We start from the raw sequence: 27,947 nt of genomic DNA, 5'->3' as shown, positions 1-27,947 counted from the left end.
GCCCCATTTTGTCCACTCAAAGTTAAAGGAAGTCCATTTTGGCCACCCACCCATTGTTGCATCAATGATGGACGGTTAGCTGTTAGTTCATGTGTCACTCAACTTCCCGAGATTGTGTGAAACTGTGTGAAACCAGGTGCAGCCTCTCGACAATGTGAAAGCACCGTGTGAAACCTTCTGTAGGCTCTTGACTGTGTGAAACCAGATGCAGTAGTTTTAGTTGTCTTTCCCAAGGATTTCTAACTGTCTCAGCACTGTTTACCAAGTTGGTATCTATCTGTTGTTTTGAAAACCAAAGACCTGCTTCTTGAAGCTTCGTTCTTATCAGTTGTTTTGAAAACCAAAGGCCCATTCGATGCTTCTCGAAGCTTCTGCACAATGCTGTGTTTGCAATTTAAGCTCACACTGTCCAAATGTCTGAAAGGTTTTGAATTTACAATGTTCAAGGGGTTTTAACCTCTCCCCTTCAGTGGCTGTACTTTCACTGTGTTAAATTGTTATGAACAGTCCCTTCAATGTCTGTGTTCTGAGTACAGCACAGTATCATGTAAAATTTGTCTAGTCTTCTCCTCCCAATCCCATAGGGACCCTTAACATATGTCAAACCATCCTAGCTATCCTTGACTCATGCCAAATCTATTCCATCTTTTGCTGTACTTTAGCTTCAGTCAGGCCAACCAGATAGGCCTCAGAGAGAGTCCACACCATATTATCATCCATTGTTGTCAGAGAGCCAGCTTGCTGTCAGTGGTACTATGAAATACACACTGGAGAGAATTCCATCCATACTAGCGAATACCACTTATCAACTGACATAAGACGTCATCAAATTCTTAATCTATGAGTTCTCTGTAAAAGTTTCAGTGTCTATTCCTGTCATCAAAGAATTTCCCAAGCAACAAGAGGAGGCTAGTACATTGATTAAACCCCACTTCAATCTGCCTGTTAAATATAATGGGGCTGAATTGGATCTCGTTGCACCTGATTTCCAGGTAGTAAATGGGTGAAAGGAGGTCCAATTTAGGGGGTCAACCTCCTGTATCCAAATAGTATCAGAAACACGTCCAACGGCATATGGGTTTGGGCACTGTAGAGGCCTCTCTGGTGACCACCTAAAATAGATGTTAGGATCCTTGAAAATACTAATAAGGAGCTAATGCCTGTTTTAGGATCCAAACAGGATATTGGTTTGCCCTGAACGCAGCAGGTGTCGGACTGCTGCGTTCAGGATTACCTGGTGTACATGTGGTCTAACCAGCATTCCATAAAGAAACTGCTGGAGGCTACCATCAAACAGGTAAGCTTATAAAAAAAACTTACCTGAATGTGGAGCCATTGAAACCATGGGCCGCTGCTGGCCACTACTCGCCCTCCTTCCTATTTCCTCCTCCTCCCCCACCTCCCCACCAATTCACTTTAGATCCTTGGCCAGCCTCCCAACTGACTAATCTTGCTGTTCCCCCCACCACCACCACTGGCAAGCTGACTCTGGGGTCCACGACTGGTTCCCACAGCTCACCGGTACTCTACTAATGAGGCCAGCGGACCAATTTGCCATGGTCCTGCCACCAGCCTCAGCGAGTGTGGTACCCAGATTGGGAGCGTTCCAATTTCTAGGCCATAGTCTCTTTATCTAGTCTCTTTAACCCAGGCCCAGAGCCTGAATGTGGCTTCTCCACACACCTCTACCTTGGGGTTAAATCTTTGCTCTGGATCTTTCAGAGGACCTTGTTAATGTTTGCAGGTTTTTCATCCTCTTCTCTTCGCTGTGGATAATAACCGAAGAAATTTGGGGATGTGCACAAGCAAACCTTTGTTTTCAGACATTTATACTGTATCTCCAGTGTCCATTGTAGTTCAGCAAAAATCCTGTAAGCACTTCCTGCCGTTGGCAACTGTGCTGTACCAATGCAGTCAAGACATGGCAAGACCTCTGCCCAGGATGCATGGATGTATATTTTGAGCTTCCCTCAAGATCTGTATGTCAAACTTTTACAGATGTCTTTTGATAAAATTGAGTAATAGAGCTGTTTCAGGGCTTCAAATAGCATCAACACAAATTTTGAGCCATCCCTGGAATGGCACTCTGGGGCAAATCTGCTCACCATAAGGTAGCCCACACCATCTACAGCCTTTGTCAGAGTCTGCAGCTTTTTCATGGCTTCTTTTGATCTCATTCCAACCCCAACCACCACCAAGCTCCCAGATGTATATGCAAGAGTACATTCTTTATTCTGTGGCAAAATGAGAGGAGACCACCTCAACTGCTTTGATTAGGAAAATGTGCTTAAATGGGGTTTCGACTGAAGTTACAGAGCACAGCAAGAGAAGCTCCGAGGAAAGTCAACGTCAGGGTTTCCACCCTATCTTGCATCCCAAAACCCTTAAACAAATTTATCAGAAGAAAAATTCATAATAGTAACATTTCCCCAGATCAATCAATCATTTGCCTAGGAGACTGACTAGCCAGGGGAGTCCTCAGGGTTTAACTATTTTCACAGTCATTTAACCTCATCATCAAACGTCTTCCAAGTACACAATTGCCAATACAGAATACTTCTCTATGGCCTTTCATCAGTCTTCAGGGTATTCACAAAATATCTGCTCATTATTACAGCCCACTTAGATTGCAGATCTTGTAAGTGCATTCTTATTTACACAGTTGGCTCATTAGAGTTCCCTGTTAAGAGGCAGTTCAGGCAGCAGTCCAGCAAGCCTTCGTCGCATTTGAAGAGCTTGTTTTCCTAGTGAATTATGAGAAATCCCAATTGAAGCCTTAGCAGCAAGCAAGTTACATTTCTTAACAATGCTACGAAAATCTTTTTTTGCTGCCTAATGATGGCAACCAATTATGGTTTCCAAAGTAAAACTGTCCATGATATTCCAGCTGTCAGTGGCTTCTCAGCAAGTCTCCGCTGCATCAGCAGATGAAGATAGATTGAGCTTTCCCAAGATCTGATATGATGATCCAAGAACAAAATGTTCTACGGAAAGATCCATAACAGCTACCTATTCCTTCACTGATGTTGATGATAGTGGTTACTTCTGTGTTCAGCTGTGGGCACTCACACCTCCTTTTCAAAACCATCCTCAGCTCATCTGTCCTTACAAAGTACTGCCCCATTCGCAACTTCCATTTCCTCTCCAAAGTCCTTGAATGTGTTGATGTCTCCCAAATCTGTTCCCATCTTTCCCACAGCTCTCTGTTTGAATCACCCCAATCAGGTTTCCATCCCTGGCAAAACACCAATACGGCCCTAATGAAAGCCACAATTGACATCCTTTGTGAGTGTTACCATAGTGTATTATTCCTCCTCGTCCTTCTTGACCTCTCTATTGCCTTTGATGTGCTCTGACCACATCATCTTTCTCCAATCTTCTACTCCATTGTCTAGCTCAATGGAACTTGGCATCCATTTATTTCTGATTATGTCTCTGTGAAGCACATTGGAACATTTTTTATACTAAAGCTGCAACATCTTACTGTCATTGACTATCCTCGCATGGTTCCACTCCTACCTATCTGATTGTGAACAAAGCAACTTTAGCAATGTTCCCTTCCTGCCCACGCGCCATTATCCCCAATATCACTGGCTGGAGAGTCTAGAACTAGAGGGCATAGTCGCAGGATAAGGGGTTGGCCATTTAAGACTGAGATGAGGAGGAATTTCATCACTCAGAGGGTTGTGAATCTTTGGAATTCTCTACCCCAGAGGGCTGTGGATGCTGAGTCGTTGAGTATATTCAAGGCTGAGATAGATGGATTTTTGCACTCTAAGGGAATCAAGGGATATGGGGATCAGGCAGGAAAGTGGAGTTGAGGTTGAAGATCAGCCATGATATGATTGAATGGCGCAGCAGGCTCGAGGGGACGTATGGCCTACTCCCGCTCCTATTTCTTATGTTTTATGTTCTTATGACCTAAGGATCTATCCTTGCCCCCATTCTCTTTCTCATCTAATTGCTGCCCCTTGGTGATATCAGTCACAGATATAGAGTCAGCTTCCAGATAACGACACCCAACTCTATGTCTCCACCACTTCTTTTGACCTCTTTACTGACTTTGTATTTTTAGTCTGCTTGTCTGCCATGCACTCGAGGATCACCTGCAATTTCCTGCAGTTAAACATTGGGAAAACCAATCTCATCACCTTTGGCTCCCACCACAAACTACATATCATTGCCACTGATTACATCCTCATCCCCATTTCAGGCTAAACCAGACAGTTTTAAACCTTGGAACCATATTCAACCCATCAAAATAAATGGCCTTCTTCCACTTCCACAACATCACCTGCCTCTGCCCCTACCTCAGCCCATTTGCTGCAGAAATGCTTTAACTATGCCAGTGCTTTCCTGGCTGGCCTCCCATCTTCCATTCTCCGTAAACTTCAGCTGATCCAATACACTTCTGCGCATATCCTAACCCACACCAAGTCTTGCTCACCCATCAATCATGTCCTCACTGACCTACATTGACTCCCAGTCTCACAAATTCAAATTTAAAATTCTCATCCTTATGTTTAATTCCTTTCATGACCTCGCTCCTCCCTATCTCTGTAACCTCGTCCAGCCTCAACACCCCCCCCCCCCCTACCAAACTCTCCTCTTGGACATCAACCCATCCATTTGCTCCACCATTGGTGCCATGACTTAAGCTGTCTAGCCCTTATGCTCTGGAATTTTCTCCCTAAACTCCTCTGCCTCTCCAGCTCCCTCTACTCCTTTGCAACCACGCTTAAAGCCCTCCTCTTTGATCACCATTCTTCATAGCTCCTTCATTGGCTTGGCGTCCTTTCTTAAATTTCACCTCTGTGAAACACTTTGGAACATTTTTCTACATTAAAGATGCTACAAAAATGTACCTTGTTGTTGTATCCGGTCTTGTCTCACCAGGTGTTTCTCAGTCCGGCATTGAAGAAGCACACATGTGAATGACGTGAATACCCAATACAGATCACAAGCGCATACTATTGTTTAGCCCTAAGTTATGCTATTGCTACTCAGTCTAAGCCTTATCAAACACTGCCCTTAACAAAAGTTCAGGTATATGTGCCAATTGCATAAGTACCTCTCCCTGTTGTAGTTGGTTAGCAGTGGCTGGAGTCATACCTAGCACAAAGGAAGATGGTAGTGGTTATTGGAGGCCAATCATCTCAACCCAAGGACATTGCTGCAGGAGTTCCTCAGGGCAGTGTCCTAGGCCCAACCATCTTCAGCTGCTTCATCAATGACCTTCCCTCCATCATAAGGTCAGAATTGGGGATGTTTGCTGATGATTGCACATTCGCAACCCCTCAGATAATGAAGCAGTCTGTGCTCGCATACAGCAAGATCTGGTCAACATCTAGGCTTGGGCTGATAAGTGGCAAGTAACATTCGCACCGGACAAGTGCCAGGCAATGACCATCTCCAACAAGAGAGAGTCTAACCACCTCCCCTTGACATTCAACGGCATTACCATCGCCGAATCCCCCACAATCAACATTCTGGGGGTCACCATTGACCAGAAACTTAATTGGACCAGCCACATAAATACTGTGGCCACAAGAGCAGGTCAGAGGCTGGGTATTCTGCGGCGAGTGACTCACCTCCTGACTCCCGAAAGCCTTTCCACCATCTACAAGGCACAAGTCAGGAATGTGATGGAATACTCTCCACTTGCCTGGATGAGTGCAGCTCCAACAACACTCAAGAAGCTCGACACCATCCAGGACAAAGCAGCCCTCTTGATTGGCACCCCATCCACCACCCTAAACATTCACTCCCTTCACCACCGGCGCACTGTGGCTGCAGTGTGTACCATCCACAGGATGCACTGCAGCAACTCGGCAAGGCTTCTTCGACAGCACCTCCCAAACCCGCGACCTCCACCACCTAGAAGGACAAGGGCAGCACGCACATGGGAACAACACCACCTGCACGTTCCCCCTCCAAGTCACACGCCATCCCGACTTGGAAATATATCGCCGTTCCTTCATCGTCGCTGGGTCAAAATCCTGGAACTCCCTACCTAACAGCACTGTGGGAGAACCTACACCACACGGACTGCAGCGGTTCAAGAAGGCGGCTCACCGCCACCTTCTCAAGGGCAATTAGGGATGGGCAATAAATGCTGGCCTCGCCAGTGACGCCCACATCCCATGAACGAAAAAAAAATATGCTGAACCTCTTATTTCCTTAATTCTTCCTTGCTGAAGTTGGCTTTTCCATAATTAAATATCTAATAATAGATTTTACACCTATTTGTTGCTGTTAATACGTTTGTATTGCTCAAAATGTCAGTAAGAAAGTTTGACCAATTTTATCTGAAGACCCAGTTCAAAAATCACCCACTACAGCAGAAAAGAGGCCAAGTGTTTTAACTCCCAGACTTCATTTAAATGGCGCCGGCCAACTTCCCACCTGTTCTGGGTGAGAAATCGGCTGGATGAGATGCAAATTCGGGCAACCCGGATGCTATCCGCTGAGAAGATAAGATTGGAAATAAACATCTACCATTCCAAATTTATTGTCCCCTGAGCAAAGCTGCACATGTTTCTCTACAACTGGCTTCAACAGGGTCAATTTTGACTTTTGGCGACTGACCAGTGGAGACACCAACAGTCCCATAATCCTTTTGATCACCATCCTCACTACCATCAACTGATTGCCTTTCTTCAGTCCACATATAAACACCAACACCAAATCCTAATTTGTTAGGGGGATGGGTACCAGGATGTAACAATGGAAAGGAGAAACAAGGAGCACAAAGGATTGGGAGAGAAAAATAGCACTAAAGCAAGTAATAGTACAGTATTAGGTGGGATCAGACTAAGAGAGAATACAAGAAAGTTTAAGACTGGTTTGCAGTGCATGTGCGTAAATGCACGAAGCATGTTAAACAAGGTTGTTGAGCTGCAGGCGCAAATAGCCACATGGGAATACGATGTTGTGGCGATAATGGAGACCTGGCTCAAAAAAGGGCAGGATTGGGTATTAAATATTCCTGGATACAAGGTGTTCAGGAAAGATAGGGAGATAGGAGTATTGATTAAGGAGAATATTGCAGTACTAGAGAGAGGATGTCCTGGAGGGGTCAAGGACAGAATCTATTTGGTTAGAGTTAAGAAATAAAAGAGGTGCTATTACACGACTGGGTGTATTCTATAGGCTACCAACTAGTGGGAAGGATTTAGAGGAGCAAATTTGCAGAGAAATTACAGAGAGGTGCAAAAGCTATAGACTTGTGATAACTGGGGACTTCAACTATCCTAATATAGACTGGGATAACAATAATAATATAAGGGGAACAGTGTGGGAGGAATTTTTGAAATGTGTTCACGATAACTTTCTTAACCAGTACGTTTCCGGCCCGACGAGGAAGGAGGCATTGCTGGACTTGGTTCTAGGGAATCAAGTGGACTAAGTGGAGCAAGTATCAGTGGGAGAACATTTAGGGAGCAGCGATCATAGTATCATAAGGTTTAGAATAGCTATGGAAAAGGACATGAGCCACTCTAAAGTAAAAATACTCAATTGGAGGAGGACCAATTTCAGTGGAATGAGAACAGATCTGGCCCAGGTAAATTGGAATCAAAGACTGGCAGGCAAAACTGTAATTGAACAGTGGGCGGCCTTTAAGGAGGAGATGGTTCAGGCACATTCCCACGAGGCAGAAAGATAGAGCAACTAAAGCCAGAGCTCCCTGGATGACAAAAGAGACAGTGAGTAAGTTGAAACAGAAAAAAGGGGCGCATGACAGATGTCAGGTTGATAACTCAAGTGAGAACCAGTCGGAATATAGAAAGTTCAGAGGGGAAGTGAAAAAGGAAATAAGGGGAGCAAAGAGAGAGTATGAGAATAGACTGGTGGCCAACATAAAAGGGAATCCAAAAGTCTTCTCCAGGCATGTAAACAATAAACGGGTAGTAAGAGGAGGGTGGGGCTGATTAGGGACCATAAAGGAGATCTACATATGGAGGAGATGGGGTGACTGAGATGCTAAATGAGTACTTTCCATCTGTCTTTAGCAAGGAAGAAGATGCTGCCAGAGTCTCAGTAAAGGAAGATATAGTTGATTTACTGGATGGGCTAAAAATTGATAAAGGAGAGGTTCTTGAAAAGCTAGCTGTACTTAAAGTAGATCAATCACCCGGTCCGGATGGGATGCATCCTAGGTTGCTGAGGGAAGAATGGGTGGAAATTGCGGAGCTACTGGCCATAATCTTCCAAATATCCGTAGATACGGGGGTGATGCCAGAGGACTGGAGTATTGCAAATGTTACACCTTTGTTCAAAAAAGGGTGTAAGGACCATCCCAGCAACTATGGGCCAGTCAGTTTAACCTCAGTGCAGGGGAAACTTTTAGAAACTAAAATTTGTTAAAGGCAAATCGTGTTTAACTAACTTGATAGAGTTTTTTGATGAGGTAACAGAGAGGGTAGATGAGGGCAATGCAGTTCATGTGGTGTATATGGACTTTCAAAAGGCGTTTGATAAAGTGCCGCATGGTAGGCTTATCATCAAGATTGCGGCCCATGGAATAAAGGGGGCAGTAGCAACATGAATATGAATTGGCTAAGAAACAGGAAACAAAGAGTAGTGGTGAACGGTTGTTTTTCGGACTGGAGGGAGGTGAATAGTGGTTTTCCCCAGGGGTCAGTGCTGGGACCACTGCTTTTCTTGATATATATTAATGACTTGGACTTGGGTGTACAGGGCACAATTTCAAAATTTGCGAATGACACAAAACTTGGAAGGGTAGTAAAGAGTGAGGAGGATAGTGATAGACTTCAAGAGGATATAGAGGCTGGTGGCGTGGGTGAAAAACAAGGAGAGGCAATATAAACTAGGGTGCACAACTCTAAAAGGGTACAGGAACAGGGAGATCTGGGGTTATATGTGCACAAATCGTTGAAGGTGGCAGGGCAGGTTGAGAAAGCAGTTAAAAAAGCATACAGGATCCTGAGCTTTATAAATAGAGGCATAGAGTACAAAAGTATAGGAATCATAATGAACCTTTATGAAACACTGGTTCAGCCACAACTGGAGTATTGTGTCCAGTTCTGGGCAAGGCACTTTAGGAAAGATGTGAAGGCCTTAGAGAGGGTGCAGAAGAGATCTATTAGAATGATTCCAGGGATGAGGGACTTTAGTTACATGGATAGACTGGAGAAGCTGGGTTTGTTCTCCTTGGAACAGAGACGGTTGCGAGGAGATTTGTTGGAGGTATTCAAAATCATGAAGGGTCTGGACAGAGTAGATAGAGAGAAACTGTTCCCATTGGCGGAAGGGTCAAAGACCAGAGGACATAGATTTAAGGTGATTGGCAAAAGAACCAAAGGTGACATGAGGAAAAACTTTTTTACACAGCGAGTGGTTAGGATCTGGAATGCACTGCCCGAGGGGGTGTTGGAGGCAGATTCAATGATGGCCTTCAAAAGAGAACTGGATAAGTACTTGAACGGAAAAAAATTGCAGGGCTATGGGGAAAGGGCAGGGAGTGGGACTAACTGGATTGCTCTTGCATAGAGCCGGCGCAGACTCGATGGGCTGAATGGCCTCCCTCTGTGCTGTAACCTTTCTATGATTCTATGATTCTAATATCCCTTCCAAGTATTTTCATATTCCGTTTTTGCACCTCATTACTTTTGCCCAAAATATGCCTTGTAGTCCTTTGCATTTGGTTCTATGACAATGTCTGAGGCTTCTCAAAAGAAATCCAACGCTAGACAGCGCCACAATAGATAACTATGCTTATGGTTGTCCAGGCTGATTCTACGTCATCCGGTAAAGTACCAAGTGCGTCGAACTTGTTTTGCACTGAGACAGAGTATTTGTTGGAAAGTTTTGAAGTCTCGTGGACACATTGTGCATCGTATGTCATATAAGGTACACTCTTTTGTTGAAATCGAGAGGTAATTGTTATTTTTGCATCGAGAAGATGATGATCTGTGCCTCTATAAATCCAGTATTATTTGTCCTGGCTTTCTTTTATCAGTATGATTTCTGAAAATAACCTTGTGTTATCTATTTTATAGCACCGCCCATGCTCCAAGGAAACCAGCTCGCAACTTCACTTCCATTCCAAACTACAGCTCTGCAGAGGCAATCTTATGTGCAGGTAAGAGGTGCTAAACAAACCTTTATATTTGGGTGAAAATATAGCAGCACATATGAAGAAAATGTTCAGCAACAAGTGAGTTATATGTACAGCGGGTAGCAGTTTTTTTAGACTTCAGTTATGCTGGGAGAAAGAAAGAAAGACTGACGTGCATTTATATAGTGCTGTTCATGACCTCGGGACGTCCCAAAGTGCTTTACAGCCAATGAAGTACTTTTGATGTGTAGTCACTGTTGTAATGTAGGAAACATGGCTGCCAATTTATGCACAGCAAGGTCGCACAAACAGCAATGTGATAATGACCAGATCATCTATTTTCGGTGTTGGTTGAGGGACAAATATCGGCCAGTACACTTGGAGAATTCCCCTGCTCTTTGAATTAATGCCGTGGGATCTTTTACATCCACCTAAGAGGCAGATAGGGCCTTGGTTTAACATTTCATTCGATAGACAGTACCTCCGACAATGCAGCATTCCCTCACTACTGTGCTGGAGTATCAGCCTAGATTGTGTGCTTACATCTGCTGTAGTGGGACTTGAACCTACAACCTTCTGACTCAGAGGTGAAAGTGCTACCACTAAGCCATGGCTGACACCTTAAAGCTAGATGCTACTGATACATTTTGAAAAATTGGGTACACTACACATGCTCAGACTGAACAATTTGTCTTTGGCTAACATAGGCACAGCGCTGGGAAAACAGTCCATTACCAGGCTTTTGAGAGAGACTGAGGGCTTCAAGTAAAAACTTTAATGAAGGGATTAAAATACAAAAAAGACAATTTGATGGGTAAATGTAATCATGTTATTGTGGAATATGTGATGATTTTAATTTTTTATTTGTTTAAGACCTTATTTTGGACATTAGGGGTTAGAAATTTGGTTGTACTCATTTCTGGGCAAGCAAGGGGGTGAATATTGAGGGCCAATGCGGAATGCTGCTTAACATAGTTAGGTAGATAGTTGAGGTACTTGAGAGACCTCATTGAGTGGAGATTTTGGCGGGGGTGCAATTTTGAAGAATCCTCATTGTGTTTCCCGTGCTGTGGGAAACACTCCCTGTTGTAGCAGACGTGTTTCAGCCAGCAGCCAGTGGGAGATGCAAACGATTATTTGACAGGTGGGGGGAAAGCCTCATTTATTGCAGCAGGGCTCTTTGTCACTTCAGACAAAGTTTTGGCTGCAAGACCTTTGTCTTTCCACTCAAAATTCTTAATTTATACCCAAAACTCTGCTGTGCAAACACACTTTGCGGACCCCCTCAAACTCACACGGTCAGGATAGGGGGGCGCCATAGCTGCATTCATCACTTCATCCGAGGATGAGCAACATCACCTGCCTCGCCAGGCACGCTGTCCACTTCTGTCACGTGGAGCTCCACAACATAGTGCTGCGCCACAGGCACCTGCACAACAGCACGGAGGGCAACAACAGAGAGAGCGACGTTGCAGGAGGCACTACCCTCGCAACAGGGTCTACAGACCGGGGCTCAGCTTCCTGGCCCTTTCTGAGAAGCAGTGCAAACGGAGGCTCAGAATCAGTCGCCAAGTAGTCACGGACATCTGCAGCCTCCTTCATGCCAAGCTGCTCCCAGCTGGCCTGAGTAGCATCTCCTTACCTGTCGCTGTCAAAGTCACCACTCCCCTCAACTTCTTTGCCTCCAGATCGTTCCAGGGTGCCACCGGGGACGTCGCCAGGGTCCCTCAGTCGTCTGCACACAAGTGCATAAGGCAGGTCACTGACAGCTTGTTTTGCAGGGCCTCGCACTTCGTCAACTTCCCCATGGATGATCTCAGCCAGACGGAGAGGGCTGTGCGATTCCACTGTGTGGCTGGCTTCCCACGGGTGCAGGGTATAATCGATTGCACCCATATAGCAATACGAGCACTTCCACATGAGCCAGGACTGTTCATCAACAGGAAGGGCTATCACTCCATCAACACTCAGCTCATCTGTGACCACTGCAAGAGATTCCTTCACATGTGCGCCAGATACCCTGGCAGCTGCCACGATTCCTTCATCCTCCGGGAGTCCAACATCCCACCCCTCTTCCACGCACCGAACACCCGCAAGGGCTGGCTCCTCAGGGATAAGGTATACCCCCTGCACAGGTGGCTCATGACACCTCTGAGGAACCCCACCACCGAGTAACAGCGTCAATATAACGACAGCCATATCCCTACTGGGTCTACAATTGAGCATGCTATAGGGCTGCTCAAGATGCGCTTCAGGTGCCTTGCTCGTCTTGGGGGAGCACTTCAATATGTACCAGATGGAGTGGGACGCATTATAGTCGTCTGTTGTGCCCTGCACAACAGGGCACAACAGAGAGGGGTTGCCGCTGGAGGAGGTCCCATCCACATCTGCCACCCACATTGAGGAGGAGGAGGACGAGGATGAGGAGGAGACGAGGATGAGAAGGAGGAGGCAGAGGAGGAGGCTCAACCCATGGGCAGAACAGCGGCTCACTTGGCTGCTCGTGAGGCCAGGGAGTCACTGATGTGTGAATGGTTCTCCTAACATTAGACAGTGTGAAGAGTCCAGTCCTCACCACCTGGACAGAGCAGCGGCCACACCAGCACCACCCACCCCCCCACCCCCTGCACAAAATAGTCCTGCAATTACACATACACCCACTGTAGCGTGACCCAATGGGTGGCATCAAGTGTGGGCGTTCATGGTGAACCTCATGAAAGGGCCTTATTACACAAGTCAGTTAAGAATGGCCAAGACGTGGCAGTAGTGGTGACAATAATAATATTTAATGTGTGATTAACAAAAATAAAATAGAAATAAAAAACATGACAAACCGTCAAACACCCTTGTGCATCCCCTTTGTGCTCACAAGACCTCCGCCTTTTGCTTACGACTATTCCTACGTGGTGCATCCCCTGTGGCTGCAGCAGAGGTAGTAGCAGGTTGCTCTTGTACACGCCCTGAGCGATTAGATGCTTTGGGCCTACGCCCTCTGGGTTTCGGTGCCCGTGAGGGGCCCTCCAAAGACTGCTCCACCTGCATCTGTGCAGGGGCGGACTCGGCCACCTGGAGAGGAGGCAGCATTGTGGGTACTGGTTGAGAGGGAGGCAATGTGTGAGACATGGGGGTGCTTTGAGTGGCGTCCCCACTTCCATGTCCCCTATCGCCATCTTCCTTCCCTTGGGCCAGGCCCACACCACTCCTACCACTCTGCTGGATGACAGTCTGGAGGACATGTGAAGCCTTGTAAGGCCAGTGCCAAATTATCTGCCTGCCTGTTTAAGGCCGCAGAATGTTGTTCACCCGGAGTCCGAAGGGCCATTGTCAGGGCCTCAATGGACTCAATGGTGAGCCGTGCTTGAAGCTCCATGGAGGCTAGTCTTCCCTCCATCGCAGACATTCCCGCACTTACCCGCAACACTATCTCAGAGATGCCCTCACGTCCCTGTGACACTATCTCAGAGATTCCCTCCTGTACCTGTGCCATCGTTCCACTTATGCAGGAGTTGGACTCCTCCATCCTCTGCGCGATTGTGGAGAGTGCGCTTGGCACCTGTTCCAGCACCTTGCAAATGTGCTGCTGCCCCTCGATCATTCTCCTTTTCATGGATGGCCTCCAGGGTTCAGCATCTGTGTCCAGCTGAGCAGAGCCTGGAGAAGAGTGCTTCCACCAACACAGACTCTCCACAGCTGCCACCGGTGTCTGCTCATGCTCACATGTGTGTGGTGACTCACCATGTGCGACCCCAACTAAGTGAGGACGGGGACCCACCGAGGTGTGTGTATCTGCGCTGGTGGATGACTCGCTTAGATGTTATGGTGCCGCCTCAGAGACCAGCAGGTCCTGTGAGGAATCGCCCTCCACCGTCACAGCAGTCGCTGAAGGCCCTGTAAGAGAGCAGAAGGCAATATTAAGCATGATAACAGATGTTGAGGTGCTGAAAATGGCAAGGCATGTTAACATCAATTGCAATTGTATGTGCTGAATGTTAAAGTTCCATCACCAGCCATTTGTCGGGTGCCAGTCTCGGCGATCCAACGGACAGGCACTCGAGGGTGCGGCTCAGTTCCAGAGCCTCCTGCTCCGTGACTGTGAGGTTGACTAGATGTTGTGGCTCCCCTCCGGTCCTTGCCCTCTCCCGTGCATTCTGGGCTCTCTTCTATAAGGGCAGAAAGTACAGAAGCGTGAGTGAATGATGGTGACGTGGCCAACCGCTGAATGCATTGGTTTGGGTGAGGCTGACCGTGAAAGAGATGCATCAGAGGGTGAGTATGAGATAGAGCCTTGACATTGTGTGAGTTGAGGATATAGTAGGATGAGTACTGGGGAGGTGAGGAAGTGGTGAGGAAGTGCAGTTAAGTTGAGGATGAGCTTTAGTGGGTGTGAGGAGTGATGTGATAGAATAGTGTTGGCAGTGCAGAATGAGTTGTGGGGTGGGGGCGGTGATGTGGAAGACGGGGTGTAGGAGAATGAGTAAGTGTACTCACCTTGGCTGACCTAGTTAGGTCATTGAAGCGCTTCCTGCACCGTATGCAGGCGCGGGAGTCATTGCTGCTGCTGGTGACCTCCTCTGCCGCCTTGATCCAGGCCTTCTTGGTGGCAGAGGCAGGCCACATCCTTCCATCTGCCAGGTAGAATATATCCCTCCTCCTCCTCCTCACCCCATCCAGTAGCACTTGGAGTGAGGCATTACTAAATCTGGGAGCAGCCTTTCCCCTGGGCTGCTCCATTCTGTAATTTTGGGTGTTTGCTCCAGGAGCAGCATTGGAGGACTGTCCCTTTAAATAGGGCTCCTCCAGATGACAGCGTGTGATGCGGGTGCGCAGTCCACCCGCTGCGCAGGTTTCCGATGAGAAACCTGGAAGCCACGTTAAGTGGCTCCAATTTACCCACAATCGCGTGGGGAATGGATGGATTTCACTGGGCGGGTTACCCACTCGCCCAGTCGCCCTCCCCCCCCCCCCCCACCCCTGCTGCCATCCTGCCTCCCTGGTAATATCGGGGCTTATGTTTTTCCTTCACCAGCTGGAAATGTGTGCACGCTTCCTGCCCGCCAAATTGGGGGCTTAGTGTCTGAAAAACGAATGCTGCGCAGGTGGATTTAGAGGCCTAGAAGTTTCAGTGACTAGAAAAAAAATGCAGATTATTTTTAAAGATAGCTTTTTGAGTGATTTGTGCATAAAAGATAATATAGTGCCACCTAGTGATGTGACACATAATAAGTGTTGATATTTAAAATTGGAATTCCCATTAGAAAAGTTTACACAGCATTTTACAATGTAAAATCACGACGCAGGATGTGCCCTATGGAAGTTTTTTAATAATAGAGTTAGATGTGGACAAAATTGTCATCCTAACACTGTAGTGCATGGCTGTGATTTCCCACTTCTGCAGTCGCCTGCCAGCAGTTTTCAGCATATTCACTTTATTGCACAGAAAACCTTGAGCTGACGAGTGTGGAAGCAGAAATCCCCGGCCCATGTGTCTTTTGGCTCCTATTCCCAGCATAAACAAAAGATGCTTGAATTTTCTGTCGAATTATGGGGGGAGCTATTACACCGGCTACACTCCACAGCACCTCCATCATGTTCCACTGGAAGTGACATCAGGTGTATCATGTGCTGTATTTCCTGTAACTTGAGCTCAAGCAACGGTGGATGCTTGTGCATTCCTGGTATCCACAGTGGAATTTAACTTTCAAATGGCCAGTTTTGCTAATGCAGTCGATCATAGAGTAATCGATTGCATTAAGGAAACCACCATATTTGAAAACGGGAAGGATGTTCACTTTTTGAAAAATCTTGAGCTTGGTCTGCAGGCCAACCTATGTTACGCCAAAGCATCACTGTGATTTTTATTCCCCCCCCTCCACCTGAGGTATGTGAGTCAGGGTAGGGGCACAATTAAGGGGTGGAATTCCCATCCACTGTGTTTCAGCTGCCAGTGCAGCTTCCTGGGAATTTCTAGACCAGAGTAAGGTATTTTTACCCTCTCCCAGCACCGATGCTAAGGGTGTAAAATCACATGTATGTTGAAGGGGAAATACTAGGCAAGAACAAAGTTAGACTACCATTACTGTGTCCCTTTTAACCATTGTATACTTTCTACGCAGTGCATTGCGCCATACATTAAAGGTGTGTATGTATAAAGCAAGGATTATTCCAAAATAATTGGTTTAGATTTTCTATTTGAGTTATGCCAGCTCTGAGACTTGAGCAGTTAATTCTTCGCGAACCACTCCAACACCTCCCCGCAATCCCCACCATTTTTAAAAAAAATTGTTCTCAGGATGTGGGAGTTGCTGGCAAAGCTGGTATTTATTGCCCATCCCTAGATGCCCTACCGGGGTTTCCTGCCAGATATGATGGAGGTTGTAAAGTACATCCAACCAAAGATGGACAGGCGGATTATAATGGATTCAAATGATGGAAATATTTCATCTGACATTTTTCTCCATTTATGCCAAAGCAAAACTGAGCACAAGGAATGCCTGTTCGTCTCTGGTGTCCAGCATTGCTATGGGCGGCAGAGGGGCCATTTAAATTTTAATGGACCAAAAAGTCCATGTAATTGATCACAGGATAATTGATTGCATATACTTAGGCATCTTTTTTTAAAAATTCCGAAAGTTTAACGAGCAGCACAGAGGCGCCAACTATGCTATGCTGTGGCAGTCCTCCATGGCCTGCTACTGCCAATCTCCACCAAAGAGACTTCCTACTGCAAGCATCTGTGTTTCACTCACACCAGTAACAACAACAACATGCATTTATATAGCGCCTTTAACATAGTAAAACATCCCAAGGTACTTCACAGGAGCATCATTAGACAAAATTTGACACTAAGCCACCTAAAGAGATATTAGGACAGGTGACCAGAAGCTTGGTCAAAGAGGTAGGTTTTAAGGAATGTATTAAAGGAGGAGAGTGAGAGAGAGATAGAGAGATGGAGAGGTATAGGGATGGATTTCCAAAGCTTAGGGCCTGGGCAGTTAAGGCACAGCCACCTTTGGTGGGGCGATGGAAATTGGGGATGTACAAGAGACCAGAATTGGAGGAGCAAAGAGATCTCAAAGGGTTGTAGGGCTGGAGGAGGTTACAGAGATAAGATGGGGCGAGGCCATGGAGGCATTTGAACACAAGGATGAGAATTTTAAATTCGAGACATTGCCAGACTGGGAGCAAATGTAGGTCAGTGAGTATGGGGTGAAGGACGAATGGGACTTGGTGCGGGTTAAGATACAGGCAGCACAGTTTTGGATGAGCTGTAGTTTACAGAGGGTAGAAGGTGGGAGGCCGGCTAGAACAGCATTGAAATGGTCGAGTTTGGAGATAACAAAAGCATGGTGCATAAAAGTATACTATAATCAATCAGGGTAAATAATGCTGCCGATACCTCTTTGCATTACGGAAGCTATATATTTTGAATTTTCACAGACTTTGTCTAAAATCTTTGCATTTTGACAAACACTGTTCTCATTAAACTCAACTTCATCTTAAATAGCGCAAAGATTACACTTGTGCAGCAGCTACCACTGTGGAAAAGTGTGCAGCCAATGTCAACAGTTTACTTCATGTGTTTTTAATACAACCAGCTGTGTGAATATGTGTGAAACTAATCCAGTTACTTGTAAAAGCTTCATAAACCTGTTGCTCACTTCTTAGCAATAACAAAACACATAGTGCACAGAGTTTGTTTTCTTTCATAGTAAATTTTCAAGGCCATTGTTCTGCTTAAGGAGCCATGTTTGTTGGTTTTGGCTCACACCCTTTCTCTTCTCTGAAGCTAAGTTATCCTCAGGCACTCATACAAGTGTGTATTAAGTGACTTCAATGTAGTTCATTCAGCACTTTAGCTCTGGTGAAATTTGGCTGTGTGACTTCCTGGCTGGAGGTTGCATCTGTTGTATAAATACCTAGTTAACTTTGTAAACAATTTTACAACACCAAGTTATAGTCCAGCAATTTTATTTTAAATTCACAAGCTTTCGGAGGCTTCCTCCTTCGTCAGGTGAACGATGTGAAAATGAAATCCTCAAAATGAAATCGCATTTATAATTCACAGAACAATGCTTGGTGAGTACAGACAGTTTTTTCAACTGCCCGTTGCCAAGGCAATCAGTGTGCAGACAGACAGGTGTTACCTGCCAGGTCTCACAGAATATACAAATCGCAAAAAAAAAAACAACAAACAAAAAAAAAACAGAGATAGAGAGGTAGAAACATAGAAAAGACAGCAACTGACCCGTTATATTAAAAACAGATAACATTTGTTCGCTGGTGGGGTAACGTGTAGCGTGACATGAACCCAAGATCCCGGTTGAGGCCGTCCTCATGGGTGCGGAACTTGGCTATCAATTTCTGCTCGACGATTTTGCGTTGTCGTGTGTCTCGAAGGCCGCCTTGGAGTACGCTTACCCGAAGGTCGGTGGATGAATGTCAATGACTGCTGAAGTGTTCCCCGACTGGGAGGGAACCCTCCTGTTTGGCGATTGTTGCGCGGTGTCCGTTCATCCGTTGTCGCAGCGTCTGCATGGTCTCGCCAATGTACCATGCTCTGGGGCATCCTTTCCTGCAACGTATGAGGTAGACAACGTTGGCCGAGTCACAGGAGTATGAACCATGCACCTGGTGGGTGGTGTCCTCTCGTGTGATGGTGGTATCTGTGTCGATGATCTGGCATGTCTTGCAGAGGTTACCGTGGCAGGGTTGTGTGGTGTCGTGGACGCTGTTCTCTTGAAAGCTAGGTAATTTGCTGCGAACGATGGTCTGTTTGAGGTTGGGTGGCTGTTTAAAGGCGAGTAGTGGAGGTGTGGGGATGGCCATAGCGAGGTGTTTGTCCTCAGAGCATGGAACATTGGCGAGACCATGCAGACGCTGCGACAACGGATGAACGGACACCGCGCAACAATCGCCAAACAGGAGGGTTCCCTCCCAGTCGGGGAACACTTCAGCAGTCATGGACATTCATCCACCGACCTTCGGGTAAGCGTACTCCAAGGCGGCCTTCGAGACACACGACAACGCAAAATCGTCGAGCAGAAATTGATAGCCAAGTTCCGCACCCATGAGGACGGCCTCAACCGGGATCTTGGGTTCATGTCACGCTACACGTTACCCCACCAGCGAACAAATGTTATCTGTTTTTAATATAATGGGTCAGTTGCTGTCTTTTCTATGTTTCTACCTCTCTATCTCTGGTTTTTTTTTGTTTGTTGTTTTTTTTTTGGTGATTTGTATATTCTGTGAGACCTGGCAGGTAACACCTGTCTGTCTGCACACTGATTGCCTTGGCAACGGGCAGTTGAAAAAACTGTCTGTACTCACCAAGCATTGTTCTGTGAATTATAAATGCGATTTCATTTCGAGGATTTCATTTTCACATCGTTCACCTGACGAAGGTGGAAGCCTCCGAAAGCTTGTGAATTTAAAATAAAATTGCTGGACTATAACTTGGTGTTGTAAAATTGTTTACAATTGTCAACCCCAGTCCATCACCGGCATCTCCACATCATAGTTAACTTTGGAATAAGCAACAAAAGAATATGCTTCTTCGTTATAAAATTAAACTATAGCACATGCCTATTTATCTATGCAACTTTGATCTAGGTTTTCCCATGTGTAAAAGCAGACTGTGACCTTTTGAGGGTTTTATTAGCAATTTTAAAAATATAGTAGACCCACTGTATCATATTGTTTTTAGTAGCCATACAAAAAGCTATTATGGGACAGAAAGTAATAGACAAGATGCTTATATACTTTCTGTTAATGAGGGCTGTAAACTGTGTCATATCAAACATCACGGTTTATCAAGAAGTCATTGAAAGGTCTTCTAAAATCTCATTTTCTGTGATAAAATGACTACACTGGTCCATACAGTTCTAATGTTTAATATTATAAAGGACAATTAGAGAAATTTGTGTGATTATAGTATGTCTATTCTGTAACTTTGTTGCTTGATAATTCTAACATTGTAGGTTTGTTATATTTTATTTTATGGCAAAGATGCTTTTTACAAGGTTTGAATCTCTGGTGGACTATATATTAAGACTTTCAAAACAAATAATGTTAAAATTATGCCATTTAAACATGCACTGAGTAGGAGTTTCACTCATAGCATTAAATGCTTTAAAAATGGATTTTCTTTTCTTGCATTTGCTACGATGCACTTTTAGAAAAATTAGGAAAAGAATTACTCTATGTTGAGTATTTGATGATTTTATTTAACTGGTACAATGTTATTAAAAAAACAGACATTATAGATTTTGTTTCTTTAGGTGTGTATAGAGATTTGTATATCTGTAGTGAAACTAATTTGCTGTCAGACACTGGAGCCTTCTGGAAGTCGGGCAGGCTCCAGAAATTAATTTATCCAAATAACCAACCTTTTATAGGCCAACCGTATAGGGACACCAAAATGGTCTAAGCAGGCAAAGTCCTCTTTTGAAGTCTGGAATGTTTTGACTGACTTAAAACAGGCGGCAGGAATGAAAGGATAATTTTCAGTGACCCATGGGATTTTTCACAATTTTTGAATATGAGGTACAAAAAAAGAGAAATTGCTTGATCTAATTTTTAAAAAGATTTAGCTACAAAGGAGACGTAGAGTCCGAGCATCAAATCTTATTAGGACAAATGCTAAAATTACTCTGTAATTTTTTACTGTCTGAGTCGTCAACCTATCTACAGGAAACTGCACTCTGTGGACTTCAGAAAAGAAAAAGTGACATTCCTCATCAAACTTTAAGCTTTTGGTTTAGGTCTTGGTTAAGTACTTGTATGATACTTGAAACAATTGAATGTATTGTTTTACTAAGAACATAAGAAATAGGAGCAGGAATAGGTCATATGGCCCCTCGAGCCTGCTCCGCCATTCAATAAGATCATGGCTGATATTCCAACTCAACTCCGCCCTATCTCTATATCCCTCGATTCCCTTAGTGTCCAAATATCTATTGATCTCAGTCCTGAATATACTCAACGACTGAGCATCCACAGTTCTCTGGAGTAGAGAATTCCAAAGATTCACAACCCTCTGAGTGAAGAAATTTTTCCTCATCTTGGTCCCTTATCTTGAGACTATGACCTCTAGTTCTAGACTCTCCAGCCAGGAGAAACAGCCTCTCAGCATCTACCCTGTCAAGCCCTCTAAGAATTTTATACGTTTCTAAGAATTCTATGTTTCAATCACTTCTCATTCTTCTAAACACTAGAGAATATAGGTTCATTCTACTAAATCTCTCCTCATGGGACAACCCTCTCATCCCAGGAATCAATCTCGTGAACCTTCGTCGCACCCCCTCTAAGGCAAGCATATCCTTCCTTAGGTAAGGGGACCAAAACTGTACGCAGTACTCCAGGTGTGGTCTTACCAGAGCTCCATATAATTGCAGCAAGACCTCCTTATTCTTATAGTCAAATCCCCTTGCAATAAAGACTAACATACCATTTGCCTTCCTAATTGCTTGCTGTACCTGCATGTTAGCTTTCTGTGATTCATGTACAAGGACACCCAAATCCCCCTGACTACCCACATTTCTTAGTTTCTCACCTTTTAAAAAATATTCTGCTTTTCTATTCTTCCTATCAAAGTAGATAATTTCACATTTCCCCAGATTATACTCCATCCACCACCTTCTCGCCCACTCATTTAACCTGTCTATATCCCTGTGTCCTCCTCACAGCTTACTTTCCCACCTAGTTTTGTATCGTCAGCAAACTTGGATACATTACACTCAGGCCCCTGATCTAAGTCATTGATATATATTGTGAACAGCTGAAGCCCAAGCACTGATCCTTGCGGCATCCCACGAGCTACAGCTTGCCAACCCGAAACTGACACATTCATTCCTACCCTCTGTTTTCTGTCCATTAATCAATCCTCAATCCATGCTAATCTATTACCCCCAATCCCATGAGCCCCAATCTTGTGTAACAATCTCTTGTGTGGCACCTTATCGAATGCCTATTGAAAATCCAAATATACTACATCCACTGGTTCCCCTTTATCTAGCCTGCTAGTTATATCCTCAAAAACTCTAATCGATTTGTCAAACACATTTACTCTTTCATAAAACCGTGTTGACTCTGCCTAATCATATGATGATTTTCTAAGTATCCTGTTACTACATCCTTAATAATAGATTCTAGCATGTTCCCTAGTATTGATGTCAGGCTAATTGGCCTATAGTTCCCTGTTTTCTCTCTCCCTCCTTTCATGAATAGCAGGGCTACATTTGCTATCTTCCAATCCACGGGGACCATTCTAGAATCTAGGTAATTCTGGAAGATCAAAACCAATGCGTCTACTATCTCTGCAGCCACCTCTTTTAAAACCGTGGGATGTAGGCCATTTGGTCCAGGGGATTTGTCAGCTTTTATTCCCATTAATTTCGCCAATACATTTTCTTTACTAATCTTGATTGCTTTAAGTTCCTCACTCTCATTAGACCTTTGGTTCCCCACTATTTCCGGTATGTTTTTTATGTCTTCTACTGTGAAGACAGATACAAAATATTTGTTTAACAGCTCTGCCATTTCCTTATTCCCCATTTTAATTTCTCCTGTCTCTTCCTTTTTGTAGAAGCTCTAACGATGTGTTTTTATATTTCTTGCTAGTTTACTCTCATATTTTCTCCCCCTTCATCAATTTCTTATTTTAGACTTCCAATATTATAGAGATTTGCTTAAAATATAAGCCTTATTATTATTCATTTTCAAAACGTATTAAGGCAAAGTGTTGCTGCTAAGGCACTAATCTCTTTTTCACTTACATCTTTTCTCCTTCAATTCTATTCATAACATTGGTTTTATATATTGACTAGCTTAAAATAATGCACATAAAATATATTAATCTGTGTTTATTTTCTGCATAATGTGTGATTTTTAGAAAGAAAACATTTGTTGTTAGCATAAGAAATAAAACAAGAGTTAAAAGCACAAACTCAGATTAAAGAGTATGATGTAGTAGCCATCACGGAGACCTGGCTACAAGCTGGGCATGATTGGAAGCTAAATATTCCAGGCAGTAGAATCCTTATAGAGGACAGAGAAATTGGGAAAGAAGGGGAGGGGGTGTAGTAATATTAATAAAGGCATAATTGCAGCTGTAGAAAGAAGAGATTTCAGTAAAGGCGATCAGACAATGGAAACATGATGGGTAGAGTTAAGAAACAACAAAAGAATGCAAGACTGGTAGAAGTAGTCTACAGACCTCATGATAGTGGTAATGTAATGATTGGGGGGAAGGGGGTCTATAAATATGGAGATCAGGAAAGCCACGTAGCAAAACCAATGAAGTTATAATGGGAGACTTTAATTTTCACATAGACTGGAAGATGGAGAACAGCTCAAGTAATAAAAACAATGAATTTCTAGGGAATAGGCCATACTAGATTTAGTTATGAGTGATGAACCAGAATTAGTTAACAATCTGGTGATAAGGGAACATCTTGCAAATAGTGAAGATAATGGGGTCGATTTTGCAATGGTGGTGGGTTGGCAGTGGGGGGTGAAGTTGCACGTGGCAAACTCGCATGAACAAAACTTACCGTTTCTGACGCTGATGATTGCTGATGATTAACGTGCTCTCCGGGTTTCGGGCCCGGCAGCTACCCTGATTGACAGGCTGGCTGCCGTCAGGAGCTGTAGCGTGAGGGGGGGAGAGAAAGAGAGAGAGAGCGAGACGTCATCCGGCGCTGGAACGGAAGATCAGGGAGGGGGAGAGTGGAAGATCGGGGGGGGTGGGGGGAGAGGGGAAAATCGGGGGGGAGAGGGGAAGATCGGGGGGAGAGGGGAAGATGGAGAGAGGGGAAGGTCGGGGGTAGAGAGGATGATTGGGGGAGAGGGGAAGGTTGGGGGGGAAAGTGGAAGATCAGGGGGAAGGGGAAGATCGGGGGGGAGGGGGAAGATCGGGAGGGTGAAGAGGGGGACATCGGGGGGGTGAAGAGGGGGAGATCAGAGAGGGAGACATCGGATATTGAAGCAGGGTGGAAAGGTTGATTTTGTGTTTTAACTTCCTTCTATGGTTTTTGATGTAATTTATTTTGTTTATTTTTCCCTGATCCGGCCCTTCACACCTGGTTTCACCAGGCGTGAATCAGAAGCGGTGGGCAAGCCGCCCAAGTAAGTTAAAAATCGTTACATTCACTTAATCTGTCACAAGTAAAGTGCCTTAAGTACCTCAATGAGGTATATTTGGCTCTTTAACTAACTTCCGGTTTCGGGTCTCCCACGCGCACACAAGTTTGGGAAACTCGGAAGTCAGCGGGTTGGAGCCGGCTTCCGAACTCGAACGGGATTTCCGCAATTTTCGGAGCCCCACTGCCCCCAACGCACCCGCAATTTCCCCCTAAAATTGAACTCAATGTGATTGAATTTGATATTAGCATTGTGAGGAATAAGGGAGAGTCAAAAAAACAAGGCTTTAAATTTAACTAGGGAAAACGTCAAAGGGATGCGAAATGTATTGGCCACAGTAAACTGGGTGAACTGTTAATGGATAAATCTACAGTCAAATAGTGGGAAGTATTCAAAAAAGTATTTGGTACAATACAAAACCAGTACATACCCCTAAAAGGCAAAGGCTCCATTTGTGTAGTTAGCAAACATGATCAACAAATGAGATAAGAGACAGCATCAACAGATGCGGGGGTGGTTGCGGTAGGTAGAATAGAACACCTGTGCCAATTGTGGCAAACCTTAAGTGAAAGCACAAATCAAAGTTTAAGTCTAATTCCAATAGTAGGAGATAAACAAAGTAAAAATGTTAATAAAGTAAATGAGAAAGGTAAAAAGCATTGGAGCGGTTCTTGCATTAATTCAAGGAGTCGGGCAAATAAATGTGTGGTCTGGAAGGTTTTGCAGGGGTTGATAGATTGGACATCATTAGTATCACAGAAACATGGTGGAATGATTCCGCAATGAGATACATATCTGGAAGTATTTAAATTGCTTAGAAGAAACTGTATCAGGAGAAAAGGAGGCAGTGTTGCGGTATATATAAACTCCAGTATTGAGGCACAATTGAGAGAGGATATAAAACAGAATAGGGCAGACACAGAATCACTTTGGGTAGAATTAATAGAAGGTAATAGAGGTAATCTATTACTGGGAGTATGCTATAGACTACCAGGGCAGGTTGAATTCCTTGATCTGGAGCTATGGTATGAGATATGAGTGGCAACTGGTAAGGGACCAATTATAGTAGTTGGAGATTTCAACTTACAGAAATTGGCTGGGACAATAATGCCTCTTCAGGTACGAAAGGGAAGTGATTTCTAAAGTTAATGACAGGCTGTTTTATGACTCAGTTTGTAAAAAAGCCAACGAGGGAAGAAAACATCCTGGATTTGATTATGAGTAATAGGGACGATCAAATCTCCAACACAAAGGTGGGTAAGCTTTAAGTACCAGCGATCATAATGTGATCACATTTGACACAACAATAATTGAAGAGGTTACTAAAACCCAAACAAAATTGCCAAATTTTAAGAGGACTGATTTTAAGTGCTTGAGAAGTCTTGTCAGAGTGTGCCTGGAAGGTTTGAACATGGATAGGAGAGTGGAGGAACTGTAGAGTTCCTTCAAGGAGGTGATTCCGATGCAATGAAGCAATGTGTACCCATGCAAAGCAAAGGTACCAAGCTTAAAGGCACTCCTGTCTGGTTAAATGGGCAGGATTTTAAAAGGGAAAAACGGATGGGTTGGGGACGGGGGTGCAATCAAAATCGATGTTTTTGGAAACGGGCAGACATCCCGGCTGGAACCGCCCATTTTTTGAATGAGACTCACGCAGATCTGTGTGCATGTGCACATCAGTCACCAGGAAGTCCCACCCCCACTTAAATCCAGCAGGCCAATAATTAAAGGGGCAAATGTACCTCATTGAGGTACTTACGGTAGTTTATTTTTTGTGTATTGGACACTTAAAATTATTTTAACGTTACCTCGGCGACTTTCCCACGGCTTCCGATTCACGCCTGATGAAAGCAGGTAGGAAGGGCTGGATCAAGGAAAAATACACAAAATAAATTCAATAAAATTATATTTTCCATTGTAAAAAAATTAATAAACATACCTTAAAAACTATGTCACCTGGACTCCCCCCCACCCCCACCCCCCCAATCTCTGATGTCTGATGTCTCCCCTCTGATCTCGAAGTCTGATGTCCGATGTCTCCCTTCTGATCTCGATGTCTCCCCCCATCCCTGTACTCTTCCTGCCGGCATGCCCATGGGGATTACCAAGCAACTCTTAGAGAAGAAAACAAAAGCATCTAAGGCCACGAAAGAAAATGGCACAGAATTCAGACGGATTCAATACCAAAAGGCATGCCTGGAATGTAAAAGAGGAATCAAAATGGCAAAATAAAAATTGAATTGAATATGGCAAGAGAAGTGAAGGATAATAATTTTTTAAAAATCAGTTATATGAAGGTATGCTCTGTCCCACCGGAAGGACAGACCGATCAGAGGTGGCGGTACAGTGATATACAGTCGGGAGGGAGTGGCCCTGGGAGTCCTCAACATTGACTCTAGATCCCATGAAACCTCATGGCATCAGGTCAAACATGGGCCAAGAAACCTCCTGCTGATTACCACCTACCGCCCTCCCTCAGCTGATGAATCAGTCCTCCTCCATGTTGAACACCACTTGGAGGAAGCACTGAGGGTAGCAAGGGCACAGAATGTACTCTGGGTGGGGGACTTCAATGTCCATCACCAAGAGTGGCTCGGTAGCACCACTACTGACCGAGCTGGCCGAGTCCTGAACGACGTAGCTGCCAGACTGGGCCTGTGGCAGGTGGTGAGCGAACCAACACGAGGAAAAAACTTACTTGACCTCGTCCTCACCAATCTACCTGTCACAAATGCATCTGTCCATGACAGTAGTGGTAGGAGTGACCACCACACAGTCCTCGTGGAGACGAAGTCCCGTCTTCGCACTGAGGACACCATCCAACGTGTTGTGTGGCACTACCACCGTGCTGAATGGGATAGATTCAGAACAGATCTAGCAGCTCAAAACTGGGCATCCATGAGGTGCTGTGGGCCATCAGCAGCAGCAGAATTGTATTCCAGCACAGTCTGTAAACTCATGGCCCATTACCAACAAGCCAGGGGATCAACCCTGGTTCAATGAGGAGTGTAGAAGAGCATGCCAGGAGCAGCACAGGCGTACCTAAAAATGAAGGTCCAACCTGGTGAAGCTACAACTCAGGACTACATGCATGCTGAACAGCGGAAGCAACATGCTATAGACAAAGCTAAGCGATTCCACAACCAACGGATCAGATCAAAGCTCTGCAGTCCTGACACATCCAGTCGTGAATGGTGGTGGACAATTAAACAACTAACGGGAGGAGGAGTCTCTGTAAACATCCCCATCCTCAATGATGGCAGAGTCCAGCACGTGAGTACAAAAGACAAGGCTTTGCAACCATCTTTAGCCAGAAGTGCCGAGTGGATGATCCATCTCGGCCTCCTCCCGATATCCCCGCCATCACAGAAGCCAGTCTTCAGCCAATTTGATTCACTCCACGTGATATCAAGAAATGGCTGAGTGCATTGGATACAGCAAAGGCTATGGGCCCCGACAACATCCAAGCTGTAGTGTCATAGAGTCATAGAGTCATAGAGTTATACAGCACGGATACAGGCCCTTCGGCCCATCGTGTCCGCGCCGGCCATCAGCCCTGTCCACTCTAATCCCATATTCCAGGATTTGCTCCGTAGCCTTGTATGCTATGGCATTTCAAGTGCTCATCCAAATGCTTCTTGAATGTTGTGAGGGTTCCTGCCTCCACAACCCTTTCAGGCAGTGAGTTCCAGACTCCAACCACCCTCTGGGTGAAAAAGTTCTTTCT

At 44.9% G+C, this 27,947-nt stretch overlaps 1 long non-coding RNA gene across 1 annotated transcript in view; it reads left to right on the top strand.

Annotated features, from left to right (window-relative positions):
* Positions 1-27,947, top strand: part of LOC137306632 (uncharacterized) — a 72,189-nt gene that overhangs the window by 4,394 nt on the left and 39,848 nt on the right. Inside the window, exon 2 of the long non-coding RNA XR_010958917.1 lies at positions 10,023-10,105. This is a non-coding gene — a long non-coding RNA (uncharacterized lncRNA). The remainder of the gene's footprint in view (positions 1-10,022; positions 10,106-27,947) is intronic.

This window comes from Heptranchias perlo, chromosome 3, assembly GCF_035084215.1.
Source record: "Heptranchias perlo isolate sHepPer1 chromosome 3, sHepPer1.hap1, whole genome shotgun sequence".
Lineage (NCBI taxonomy): Eukaryota > Metazoa > Chordata > Chondrichthyes > Hexanchiformes > Hexanchidae > Heptranchias > Heptranchias perlo.
This window is presented reverse-complemented; position numbering and strand designations above follow the sequence as displayed.